Source organism: Hibiscus syriacus, unplaced genomic scaffold (genome assembly GCF_006381635.1).
Source record: "Hibiscus syriacus cultivar Baekdansim isolate YM2019G1 unplaced genomic scaffold, ASM638163v2 tig00112215_pilon, whole genome shotgun sequence".
In the NCBI taxonomy this organism is placed as follows: Eukaryota; Viridiplantae; Streptophyta; class Magnoliopsida; order Malvales; family Malvaceae; genus Hibiscus; species Hibiscus syriacus.
This window is the reverse complement of record NW_024063268.1, coordinates 3678573-3692013: the sequence shown is the minus strand read 5'-3', so window position 1 is coordinate 3692013 and position 13441 is coordinate 3678573. Positions and strand designations below refer to the sequence as shown.

Sequence of the window (13441 nt, the reverse complement as noted above, 5' to 3'; positions counted from 1 at the left end):
GAAAACTATATGTATATTGATTCTCAAAACCTTATTTTTCATTAGTTTTTAAAAACTTTGCCCATTAGGATTGGTATAGAGAACCTTGAAATATTGAGGACTCAATTGAGTTTTGGGATTGGTTATTTTGCATACATGTGTTTTAAAATTACAGGTTATTCTTTCCATTCCGATTATCTTAAATCATGTCTCATAAACATTCTAGAGCTTCATCTAGTCGTTCTAGCCACCCTACAAACTCACCTCCAAATCCTCCACCCATCCAACAAATTCCTAATCTTAATCCCGATGATCCAAACATGACCATTCACAATTCTTGTTTTAATGAACCCGATCGAAAACAAAATCTTTACTTTAGGTTTTGTCAATAGTTTGAGTTCTAAAAAATTCGGGAAGAACGAATCCCATCTCTTCAAGCCATGTTAGACATAAATTTTCGTCATCTTCCTACTCTTTAAGAGTGGAAATTTGACAAACTCTTCGAGCTTGAACCAATTGTCTACCATCAACTTGTTCGTATCTTCTACTCTAATGCCGTTTGCATTAAAAACTGAGAGAAAACCATAACCATAGGGATCCGATCCTATCTTCTAGGATGATTCCTTCATCTTGAGTCGGAATACATTTCCACCACATTAGGATTAGATAATGACGAGTTAGATAATGAAAAACTAACAGTAGGATCTCAGTATAAACGAAGGGATAGTGCGAGTGTTTTAGATTTTCACGACCGTTTTCTTCACCTTATGATCTCTTGGTGGTTTCGACCATCTGGAGGCCGTTACTCTACTCTTCGAGCCTTAGATTTATTTTGGCTACATTATGTCCAAAATAATCTCAAAATCAACCTTCCACATATTATCTTTTCTGAACTTGTCAAAACTGTAAATCTTGTTCCCAATAAAAAATTATGTTATTCTTTAGTTTACGGTTGTATTCTTAGTAATTTGTTTAAGAAGACTGGGCTTAGAGTTGGTCTTGATGCTTTCTTTCCCCTCAAAAACCAAATCAATATATTCTCTTTAACTAAATCAGGATGGAAGATCAATGAAGAAACTGGTCTTTGGGTTCGTACCGGTGAACAACCTCCGGAAGAAGACAACTCCGACGATGAGCCGGAGCAGCACGAGGAAGAAGTACAGTAAGAAGATCAAGTGCCTCCATACTTCCGATCATTTATGGAGAACATTGATTTGAGGCTTGCATCCATTGATTCAAATCTGACCGCTACCACTGAAACGATGAATCATCGCTTTGATTCGTTGGATGAAAGGGTCGATGCACTTTCACGTGATGTGAGCAATATTTGGACACATTTATCTCCTCTTGATGCGCCGATGGACGATTAGGCCCTATTCTTGCTTAGCTTTATTTAGATCATAACTTCAAACTTATTGTTTTCAACGTTTTGAATGACTTTGGATTGTTTTACTTAGATTGATAGATGTTTGAATTTGTTTGATGGATTATGGATGTTTGAACTTATATATATTTGGTTTGGTTAAATTTATTCATTATTGCATCATTTATATCATGTTAGATATATGACCCATTTTGCTATGTCACATTATTTATGAATATTGATTATGAAACTAATGGCTAACATTTCTCTTGATTGTGATCTTAGCAGCTTAAGCTATATATATATATATATATATATATATATATATATATATATATATATATATATATATATCATCAATTGGCTAAATGATTTCAAAACCTTGTTTAAAATCTTATAAAAGTCTTTTTGATTTAACAAAAAGGGGGAGAAATGTTAAAGTGTTTTAAAGGGGAGAAGTGTTAGAGTAAGGGGGAGTAACTTCAAAACTTGATTTCAAAATCTTAAAATTACTAAAATGTTTTGTTATATAAAAAGGGGGGAGATTGTTGAAAACATTTTGATATTTCGATATAAAAAATTAAGTTAAATGAATTTTAAGATTTTCCAAAAGATTTTCTAAGTATACTCGATATAATTATTCGAATATCAAAATATTTCTCCAAATCTTTCAAATGTCATTTTTAATCCTTACTTAAGTATAAAATTAAGTTTTAAACTTCAAATAATTTTACAAAATATCTCTTTGGCCTCAAAAGAAAGAAAAGAATTAGTGAATTTGTGGAAAATCCTTAGTGTGGATAGGTAAGGTAGTGGACGTAGACTTTGGTTGAGAAAGTTGAACCACTCTAAATCACTGTGCAATTACTTTCAATTTTCTGCAAAAGCTTCCACCAAAATTTTAATTGCCAATTCACCCCCTCTTGGCCGATTCCATCGATCGATTAACTCAATAAATAGGATGTCATCGATGAAGACCACCATGAATCAGTCTAGGTATGGGTGAAAACTTGATTAATCAAATTTATGAATACTACTGGGGAGTTGGTGAACCCAAATGACATTAAAAGGAAATCATAATGACCATACCACACTTTAAAGGATATCTTTGCTATATCAACGTCCTTAACCTTTAGTTGGTAGTACCTCGACCTCAAGTTAATCTTGGAGAACATACATGCTCCCTTAAGCTATTCGAAGAGGTCGTCGATTCTAGGAAGATGATAACGATTATTAATGGTTAAATTATTCAAATATCGATAGTCGACGCACAACCTCATCAACCCATCCATCTTCTTAACGAAAAGAATTGGCATTCACCATGGTGAAATGTTTAGTCGGATGAAACATTTCTCCAATAACTCTTGGATTTGGGCTTTTAACTCTTTTAGCTCTGTTGGTACCATGGAGTAGGGATCAATGGATACTGGAGCATATCCTAGCAGCACTTCAATGCCAAACTCCAACACTCGATTGGGTGGCAACCTTGGAAACTCCTTAAGGAAAACGCCAAGGTGTACGAATATCCACGAGTGTTGGAACTAAAATTCGAGTGTCTTAGAGCTTTCTCTAACTTCTCCTTGCCTTTGGTCTTTGAACTTTATCCAATTTCTTTCACTAATCATGAATAAGGAAAACAAGTTAATAGTTCATTTAGGATTTAGAAGGGAGTTCAGAAGGTTTTCTTGAGCTCAAAACACAAAAATGAACTGATTAGGCAAGGGTTCCTAAACTCCCACCGAAACCCATTCTAAAGCCACCATGACCAAACTTTGCTATTTTGAGTTTAAAATGAAGCTTTAAGAATGCTGATTAAGGATTTTACCTTTACTGAAACAAACTGGAAATGTTTGTAGATAAAGCTAACACCTTTGAATAAAATTCTAAATTAAGAAGATGTTGTTTTGAGAGGAAAAAGAAGACAAGCCTTGGGGGGAAATAAGGGAACAAACTATGATATAATCACCTCTTTGGTCCCTCCAATTTAGCCTCTAACTCAGACATGCACATTTTAAGTCTAATTGTGCTCAAACTAAGTCTAAATCATTTCAAACTTAGACCAAGATTTCTAACAAGGCTAATGGGTTTACCCAAAACCCTCTCGAGTTAACTTGAACTACTAACCCGAGATTTAAGGTGTTACACAACTTGATATCTTATTACGATTGATAACTTTTGTAGTTGTGAACCTAATTTATTAAAGTCCTTATTTTTTTGTTCCATTTTATATACAATGGTAACATTTTCATTTACTATCATTATTGTTGTAGATACTATTAGCTTTCTCAATTTTAATTATAACATCTTTGTGTTTTGCTTTTAACCTATTATAGTTTTAACCAATGACATCGTTTAATAGTCTTATTTTAAACTTCTCACAGCAGAACTTTTTAATGAAACCAATTAGTTAACTAACAATTAATACATGTTATCATGTACTTAATTGGTGATGTAATATATGTCATGTCATTACTTTAATGACACGGTACATGCTACATTATGACTTTGGTGACATAACGCATATTGTATTGGTATTTGGATGATATAAAACATGTCAGATCAATAACTAAATACATGTAGAAATGATACATAAGGAACATATGATGATTATTACTCAATTAACGATTTTCATCTAACATAGATAATTTTGATAAAGAAAATTGAAATGTTAAAAACTAAAATATTCCAAAAAAAATGAAAATAAAGATCAAAATAATTAATTGTATAAATTTTAGGGATTATTTGTATAAATTTGTAGGTTAGGTACTAAATACTTAATTTACCCATAATTTTATTATTGTGTGTTTAATCGTTAACTATAAGCTAAGTAATAAAACTCCCCCAATGACAACTCCTTTATTTCCAAATAAAGTTCCGTCTAAAAATATCTCCCCAAATGGCAACTCCTTTTTTTCCAAACAAATTGCTCTGCTTCTCTTGAACCTTTTAAAATCCCATCTATTCTATTCCATTTCTACATATTTCTTTGTGAGTTCTTTAATCTTTACATTCAATTTTTTCTGAGAGATCTTTGCAAAGTTTCCATATTTTTTTATTTGTTTGTTTGTTTTAGAATGGATAGTAATTATTCAGCTATACCCAATGGCACCCATGTAGAATTACAAATGCAGAATGAACCCCAGGACTTTAGATCCCAACAGAAATCTCTCCTTTCCGATAATGGAAACTGAGTAAATCATGCCAAGGTTGCTCACGAGTTTGATGATCTTGACGACGACGAACGACGACGATGATATCAATGTTGATCCTGATGATGATACCCTTATTTTGAGTAAACCAAATACTGGGTCTGGTATTTCTGGTGTTGTATTTAACTTAACTACCACAATTATTGGTGTTGGAATCATGGCTTTACCTGCTACTACGAAGGTTCTTGGAGTAATTTCGGGGATTGTTTTGATAATCCTGATCGGGATTTTGTCTAAAATGAGTGTCGAGATGTTGATTAGGTTTGCGGTTTCTTGTAAAGCTAGATCGTATGGGGAAGTTGTGCAGATTGCAATGGGTAGAACCACTAGGGTTTTATCTGAGATTTGCATAATTGTCAACAATGCAGGTGTTTTGATAGTTTATTTGATTATAATGGGTGATGTTATGTCCGGTTCAGTTCGTCATCTTGGGATTTTTGACCAGTGGCTGGGACATGGCTTTTGGGATCATAGGAAGTTGTTGATTTTGGTTGTTATGGTTGTTTTTCTTGCTCCACTTTGCTTTTTAAATAGGATTGAATCGTTGAGCACCACATCGGCTGCTTCGGTGGCTCTCGTCGTCGTTTTCGTTGTGGTTTGCTTAGCTGTTGCATTCATTGAGCTTGTTGAAGGGAAAATTGATCCTCCAATAATGAGCCCATATTTCATGTCAAAAATGGCGATTTGGGATTTAATAGTAGTTATACCTGTCATGACGAATGCATATGTTTGCCATTTTAATATCTAACCGATATATAACGAGCTCGAAGGGCGATCGCCTCAAAAGATGAATAGTGTTGGAAGGATCACAACTTCTATTTGTGTTGTAGTCTATGCCTCAACAGCTATATCAGGATATTTTCTATTTGGGAAGGAAACTGAAGGTGATGTTTTGACCAAGTTCGATAGGCATCTTGGAATTCGTTTTAGCACTGCTTTGAATTATATCGTCCGGATCGGTTACATTTTTCATTTGGTTCTGGTTTTCCCTGTTATACACTTTTCCCTACGACAAACCGTGGATAGCTTGGTGTTTGAGGGATCAAATCCTTTAACAGAGAGTTGAAAAAGGTCATTCACATTAACAATATGTTATAGTTGGAGAAGAAGATGAAGAACGGAGGAACGAAGATGAAGAATGGATGAATGAAGATGAAGAATGGAGGAACGAACAGGATTTGGGAATGGAGAAAGGAGGGTTAGGGATTTTAGAGGACGAGGGATTAGGGATTCACGAGAGTAGATTGGGGGATTGAAATCAGAAAAGGGATTAAAGTACGAGGGGAATTTGACTTACCTGATGATGTGGAGGCAGGCCAAGGAGGTTTGGGGCGAGATGGAGCGGCCGAGTACCTGAAATACAAAAGAAAAAGGAATCAGTTTGTTAAGCAGTCAGTTATAAAAAATTGCCAGCTGGTTGTGTTAGATTTACCAGTATGAATTGTAACTAAATAATACCTCATGGGGAACACATTTCTTTTTATGAATTGAATGAATGAGAATCCTTTTTTCTGTAATCTCCCTTCTTCTTCTTCTTCTAAAATACCCTATACTTTTGTAATTTCTTCTCCTTATTTCTCAATCCACAACAAATTGGTATCGAGAGCCTCGATTCTGGAAAAATATTGAGCATGGCAAAGAAGAATCAGTCAATGACTGAAGTCGATCTTTCAGGCTTATAAAAGCAAATGGAAGATTTAACAGTGTTAGTAAAGAAAGGACAGGACGAGAAGAGTCCACCTAAATGGTGGGAAATGCAAGAAAACATAATTACTACATTGGAGTCGATGATGGCTACTAATCAGGGCTATGTTGAAGAACTGTTAAAGATCTTAACAGGCAGAACAAATGAAAATGAACAACATGTTGGGAAACAGGTAAGAACTCCTAATAACTCTAAAGATGGGAAGAAAAATCCAGTTTTGGTGACCGTAGTGAAAGATAAATCAAGATTCACTTATAAAACGGATGAACTTGGGATTTTGAAAGATAAACCTGATGCTTGTTTGGTCATTAAGAACAGTTCTAGGCCTAAAAATCTGATAGGTGAAAACAGTAACACTAGACCTAATATGATGGGAATGGTAGCTGAAAGCAAGGAACCAAGGGGTTCATTTAGCAATACAGGGAATATGTGGCATAGACCTAAAATTGAACTGCCTTTTTTTGAAGGAGTTAATCCGAGGGGGTGGATTCAGAAATGCCATAAGTACTTTTTTATTTGTGGTGTTCCTGTTGAGCAGAGAGTGGAGGTAGCTACTATGTACTTAACACGCAAGGCAGAGATATGGTTTGATGGGTATATTATGCAAAAACACCATGTTACATGGCATGAGTTTGAAGCTGATCTCTGTCATAGATTTAGTGATAGATGTTTTTCTGATATTGTTGAAGAGTTTACTAAATTGACTCAGAAAGGGTCTGTAGAGGATTATCAGGAGAAGTTTGAGGAGTTACAACCTCATATGCTTTTGCAGAATCCTACTTTGACTGAGGAAATTTTTTGTGTCACTCTTTGTTAGTGGACTCAGAGATGATATTAAACATAGGGTCAAGGCTCTAGATCCTAAGAATTTATTTAAAGTATGTAAGCAAGCTAAACTCTATGAATTGTCTGTGGAGTTTGAAAACAGAAGGTTGAGGCCTTCTTTTAAAGTCCCACCCTACCCAAACCCCAGTACTGTTTCTAAACCATTTGTACTGCCAGTTAATACAAAGCCTACAGCAGTAGCAAATCCTAAACAGAGTCTTATAGAGCATAGAAGGCAGAATAATCTTTGTTTTAAATGTGGTGAAAAGTATGTTCCAGGTCATCAATGTAAAAATAGACAGTTGAACATGATTACGGAAGAAGTGGATACTCCTTCAGTGGAAATGTTTCCTACAGATTCAGACCAGACTCCACAAATAGAAGAAGAAACTTTAGAAATTTCTATGAATGCTATTATTGGCTCTATTGGTCATACTACATTGAGAATCCATGGCACTATTCAAGGAAAACCATTGAGTGTCCTCATTGACAGTGGCAGCACACACAATTTTTTGACTCCTAAATGGGCTGATGCTGGGATTCAGATTACTACTACTTATCCTTTAGCTATTACCGTGGCTAATGGCCAACAACTATTCAGTACTACTAAATGCAATAAAGTAGAGTGGAAAATGCAGGGACATGCTTTTTTGCATGATTTTAGGTTGCTTAAACTGGGTGGGAGTGACATGGTTTTAGGAGTAGATTGGATGAAGTTATTCAGTCCAATATTAATGGACTTCAATCATATGACTTTAGGTTTTAATCATGAAGGGCAATAGATTTGTATTCAGGGACAGTAGCCCTCAACTTAACTAAAGTAAATTACAGGGGCTATATTACTTAAAATGAGTGCAAGGGATTATAATATTATAGGGCATATTGTCCTATTTACTATGGCATGAAGTTCTTTTTCTATTCCTATGGAACTTCAACACATCTTGGAGAAATACAGCTCAGTTTTTGCAGAACTTGAAGGGCTACCTCCCCAGATGTCTCATGATCATGCCATTCCACTTAAGTCTACTGCCACACCAGTTAATTTAAGGCCTTACAGATTTCCTCACAATCAGAAGGCTGATTTTGAAAGACAGATCACTACAATGCTTTCTTCTTCTATCATTCAACCTAGTAGAAGCCCCTTTGCCTCTCCCTGCCTTCTTATTAAAAAGAAGGATGGCACTTGGAGGTTTTGTGTGGATTACAGACAACTTAATAGTATGAATATTAAGGTCAAATTTCCTATTCCTATAGTGGAGGATTTATTGGATGAGCTATATGGGGCAGTTTACTTTTCAAAAATTGATCTGAGGTCAGGTTATTGGCAGATTAGAATTAAACTAGAAGACATTTACAAGACTGCATTTAGAACACATCAAGGCCATTATGAATTTAAGGTGATGCCTTTTGGCCTTACTAATGCTCCTGCTACATTTCAGGCACTTATGAATGACTTGTTTAATTCTTTCCTTAGAAAATTTGTTTTGGTTTTCTTTGATGATATATTGGTGTATAGTAGCAGTATGGCAGACCATGTTGAACATTTATAGTTAGTTTTGGAAGTTTTGCAAAAGAATCAATTATTTGCAAAACTCTCCAAATGTTTTTTTGGACAGGCTAAAGTAGAGTATCTGGGCCATATTATCTCTGCTACAGGGGTGTCTACAGACCCTAGTAAAGTGGAAGCAATGCATACTTGGCCTAAACCTAAATCCCTTAAATCTCTTAGAGGATTTCTTGGCCTGACAGGATACTACAGGAGATTTATTAAGAATTATGGCATTATTAGCAGACCATTAACACATATGTTATAAAAGAATGGGTTCCAATGGACTTCTGCTGCTTGTACTGCTTTTGAGGATCTTAAAAAATCTATGTGCTCTGCTCCAGTTTTGGCATTACCAGATTTTCTAAGACTTTTTATCTGGAAACAGATGCTAGCTCTGGGGGTATAGGGGTTGTTCTTTCACAAGAGGGAAGACCTATTGCCTATTTGAGTAAAATGTTAAGCCCTACACACTTAGATCTGCCTATTTATGAAAGAGAATATCTTTCTATTCTCTTGGTTGTTTCTAAATGGAGATATTATTTGGAAAGAAGACCATTTGTTATTAAAACTGACCATGAGCCCTTGAAATATCTTTTGGAGTAGAAACTGACTACCATTTTCCAGAAGAAAGGGTTGACAAAGCTATTGGGTTTAGACTACACTATTCAGTATAGAAAGGGGAAATCAAATGTAGTTGTTGATGCTTTATCTAGAACATGGGAGGATCAATCTTCTTGTTTGACTATGGGGGTGACAGGTTTGGTACCTACTTGGGTTCATGAGATTGAGGAAAGCTATAAGGATGATTCTCTAGCTCAAAATTGGATTTCCATTTTAACTATTAATTCTGCTGCTGACAATAAATGGAAATATGCTAAGGCTGTTCTTAATATGATGGGAGAGTTTATATTGGAGCTAATGGAAGCCTTAGGTGAAAGTTATACAGACTTTGCATGATTCTCCTCAGGGTGGACATTCCGGGGCACAAGCTACATATTATAGGATTAGGTCAAATTTTTATTGGCCAAATCTTAAAGCTATGGTTACTACCTATGTGAGGTATTGTGAAGTTTGTCAGCAAACTAAGGTGGAACATGTGAAAAAACCTGGTTTGCTACAGCCCCTACTTGTTCCTAATCAAGCATGGGAAATATATACTATGGATTTCATTGAGGGTTTGCCTACATCCTTCAAGAAAAACTGTATTTTGGTAATTATGGATAAATTTACCAAATACAGTCATTTTTTATCCTTAGCTCATCCTTATTTTGCTGCAGAGGTTGCTAAACTCTACCTAGACAATGTTTATAAACTACATGGTCAGTCTAAAATGGCCATCTCTAACAGAGATAAGACCTTTACTAGTTTGTTTTGGAAAGAATTGATGAAACAATTAGGCACAAGGACACTGTTCAGCACTGCTTATCATCTAGAAACGGATGGACAAACAGAGAGAGTTAATCAGTGTTTAGAGCAATATTTAAGGGGCATTTGTTTTTTCAGCCTAGACATTGGGCTAAATGGCTACCTCACGCAGAATGGTGGTATAACACCACTTACCATATGCTTTAAAATTAACTCCCTTTTAGGCTTTATATGGGTACAAACCACCTATTATAGTTTGGCTAATGGTTACTACAGTTCAGTCAGTGAGTGAAATTATGTCTAACAGGGAGCATATAAGGCAAATGGTCAAGTATCAATTAGAAGTAGCCAGTAACAGAATGAAGCAACAGGCTGATAAAAATAGATCAGAAAGGGTTTTTCAAATTGGAGAATTGGTGTACCTTAAGTTGTAGCCGTATAGACAATCTTCAATTGCCCTACGAAAAAATCTCAAGTTAGAAGCCAAATATTATGGACCATTCAAAATACTTGAAAAAATAGGTGAGGTGGCTTATCGGCTGGACTTACTTGATTCTTCGAGACTCCATCCTGTATTTCGCGTAAGCCTTTTGAAGAGATTCATTGGAGATTCATTGGTGACTGCTACAGATCCTCCTACAATAAACGATGATGGTCAGTTACGGATTAAGCCCTTAAAAATTATGGGAAGACGTATCGTGAATAGAATGGAAAGCCAATCACTCAGCTTTGGTTCAATGGGAAAACTTAGATGAATCGAATAAACATGGGAAGATTATTCGTTTCTGCGTGGCCAGTTTCCTTTGTTTGATCCTTGGGGACAAGGCTCGTCTCGTGGGGCGGGTATTGTTATAGTTGGAGAAGAAGATGAAGAACGGAGGAACGAAGATGAAGAACGGAGGAACGAAGATGAAGAACGGAGGAATGAATAGGATTTGGGAATGGAGAAAAGAGGGTTAGGGATTTTGGAGGATGAGGATTAGGGATTCACGAGAGTATATTGGGGATTAAAATCAGAAAAGGATTAAAGCACGAGGGGAATTTGACTTACCTGATGATGTAAAGGCAGGCCAAGGAGGTTTGGGGCGAGATGGAGTGGCCCAGTACCTGAAATACAAAAGAAAAAGGAATCAGTTTGTTAAGCAGTCAGTTATAAAAAATTGCCACTGGCTGTGTTAGATTTACCAGTATGAATTGTAACTAAATAATACCTCATGGGGAACACATTTCTTTTATGAATTGAATGAATGAGAATCCTTTTTCTGTAATCTCCCTTCTTCTTCTTCTAAAATCCCCTTTTCTTCGATAATTTCTTCTCCTTATTTCTCAATCCCAACACAATAATATTGCTAATGCTTATTTATGTCGGATCTACTATGATCCCGAATATATGGACAGCTTTCAAATTTATAGGAGCAACAACAGTTGTTTCATTAGGTTTTACATTCCCTGCTCTCATTGCATTGAGGCTAAGTCAGCAAGAAGAGGGGTTGTGCTTGAGTGGAGTGGAAAACATTTTGTCCTGGTTAATGTTAGCATTTCTGGGACAATCGGAAATATTTATACTATTCAAAGTAAATCCGAATGATTCCTCTTGAAGAGTTTCGGGCCTATTTTTCCCAAGGTATGATTTTGATAATTATGCTCGAAGCCTTGACAATGATTAACCTGTTTCAATGTTGCTTTGCTTGCTCAATAGACAAACAGATGGTTTCAGATGATGATAATGGTGATGCATTTTTTTTCAAGGTGCCAATGCACTGGAAGTTTGCAACAGTTTGACTATATGCATTGATGTATTGCCTTTTAATGCTTTTTCAGAGAAACCGCGACCGGTTACTCAGCATATGATTGGAGGACTTGGGAGTATACTTAATGGACCCTCATCTCTTGTAACCTGTAAGTTATTTCGACTTCAAAAATTGAACCATTCTACGGATATGTTTGCTTACACAATTCTTCTTGCACAAAAGATTCGAGTATAACTATTTGCGGTAGGAAAAATACTAGAACAGATTTAGTAATACTTACATTTTGATTAGGAGGAAGAGTTATTTTCTTTTTTTGCTTCTGGAGAAGCTCTGTGATGTACTGTAATAGTTTTCATGATACTTGTGCTGCCACATACTTGCTTCAATTCAAATGATACGTATTAGATGCTATGAATTTCGTTTGAATTCAACTAAATGCAAAATTTGATATGGCTAATTCGTGCCTATATGTTTTGAAATCTATAGTTAAACCCCGAATCTACTCAGTCCTATTTATATGTTTGCTCAAGAGAGAGTAGAGAATGTTCATCCCTTTGTTACCAAAAGTACATAGATGATCATCAACTATAAGATGTTTTGTTGTGTCTCCCGATTATTAAAAGTTAGAAACTGGTCCCCGACTATATGGATTGTGATACATGCATCAGAGTCCATAATACATGCTTCTTTGGACTAATGTTTCTACTCGAACCTATTAGAAGAACAAAGTCTCGAAGATTCAAAGCATATATATTCGGTAAGTATAATATGAATGAATCATTAAACGATTCTAATGTTGCTCCCTTTAATGTTTCAGATTTGAGGTCGAATCTTTTTGAAGAAAGGGAGGATGATACATGCATCACAAGGCTCACATCAAAGGAAGAAGTAATAACTCTTCCAAATGATCCACTCGTCCAAGCATTGGAAAAGAAGATCAGAACAGAAACAGACTTATGACGACTTTTTGAATGGGATCTTGATCTTATTTAGTCAAGATGTTTTCTATAGATACAACCATTTGTCTCTTATCTTTCCAACGGTTCTTGAATCGCATCAATCTGATATCGGGAACTCAAGATATGGCTATTTTACTGAAGACGGTGCATGCAGAAAATCCTATACGGGATTAATACGGGATTTTGTAAATATTACGAATTTTCAATATTTTTATTGATTATTTGTAATATAACTTAATATAGGATGATACATTATCTTTTAGGATTAGATTTATTATTTTATTAGGAACTAAGGTTGGGTTAAAAATATTATCTTTAGTTATTATTATTTATTAGGAATTAGAGTTAAGATATGTTTAGTTTATTATTATTTTATTCATTAGTTATTTAGGATCTTTAGAACTCAGCCCTATATAAAGGAGGCTTCATTAAACTTTGTAATTCAAGATTTCTTTGATTAATAATACAACGAGAGTTCGTTTTTGCAAGTGCTGATTGTCTTGTGCCTTCGAAGCTTCTTCTCCTTGAGTTCTTTCAAGTTCTTGTGAGGGAGATTAATCTTCACACTCCAATTTGCCTTTTCATCACGACTAGGAGGGTTGGTTAGAGCCATATTATCGTGTTTGTCTTTTCATTGCGACTAGGAGGGATCGATAGGACATTATCCATCAATTTTCCGCATATCCATCCATGTCATCAATCATCTTTATCGTTCACCTTTATAAGGGAGAACTTT

At 35.4% G+C, this 13441-nt stretch overlaps 1 pseudogene; it reads left to right on the top strand.

The window, feature by feature from the left end:
• The first annotated feature begins 4350 nt into the window (after positions 1–4350).
• Positions 4351–11613, top strand: LOC120175797 (annotated as a pseudogene).
• Positions 11614–13441: the final 1828 nt, after the last annotated feature.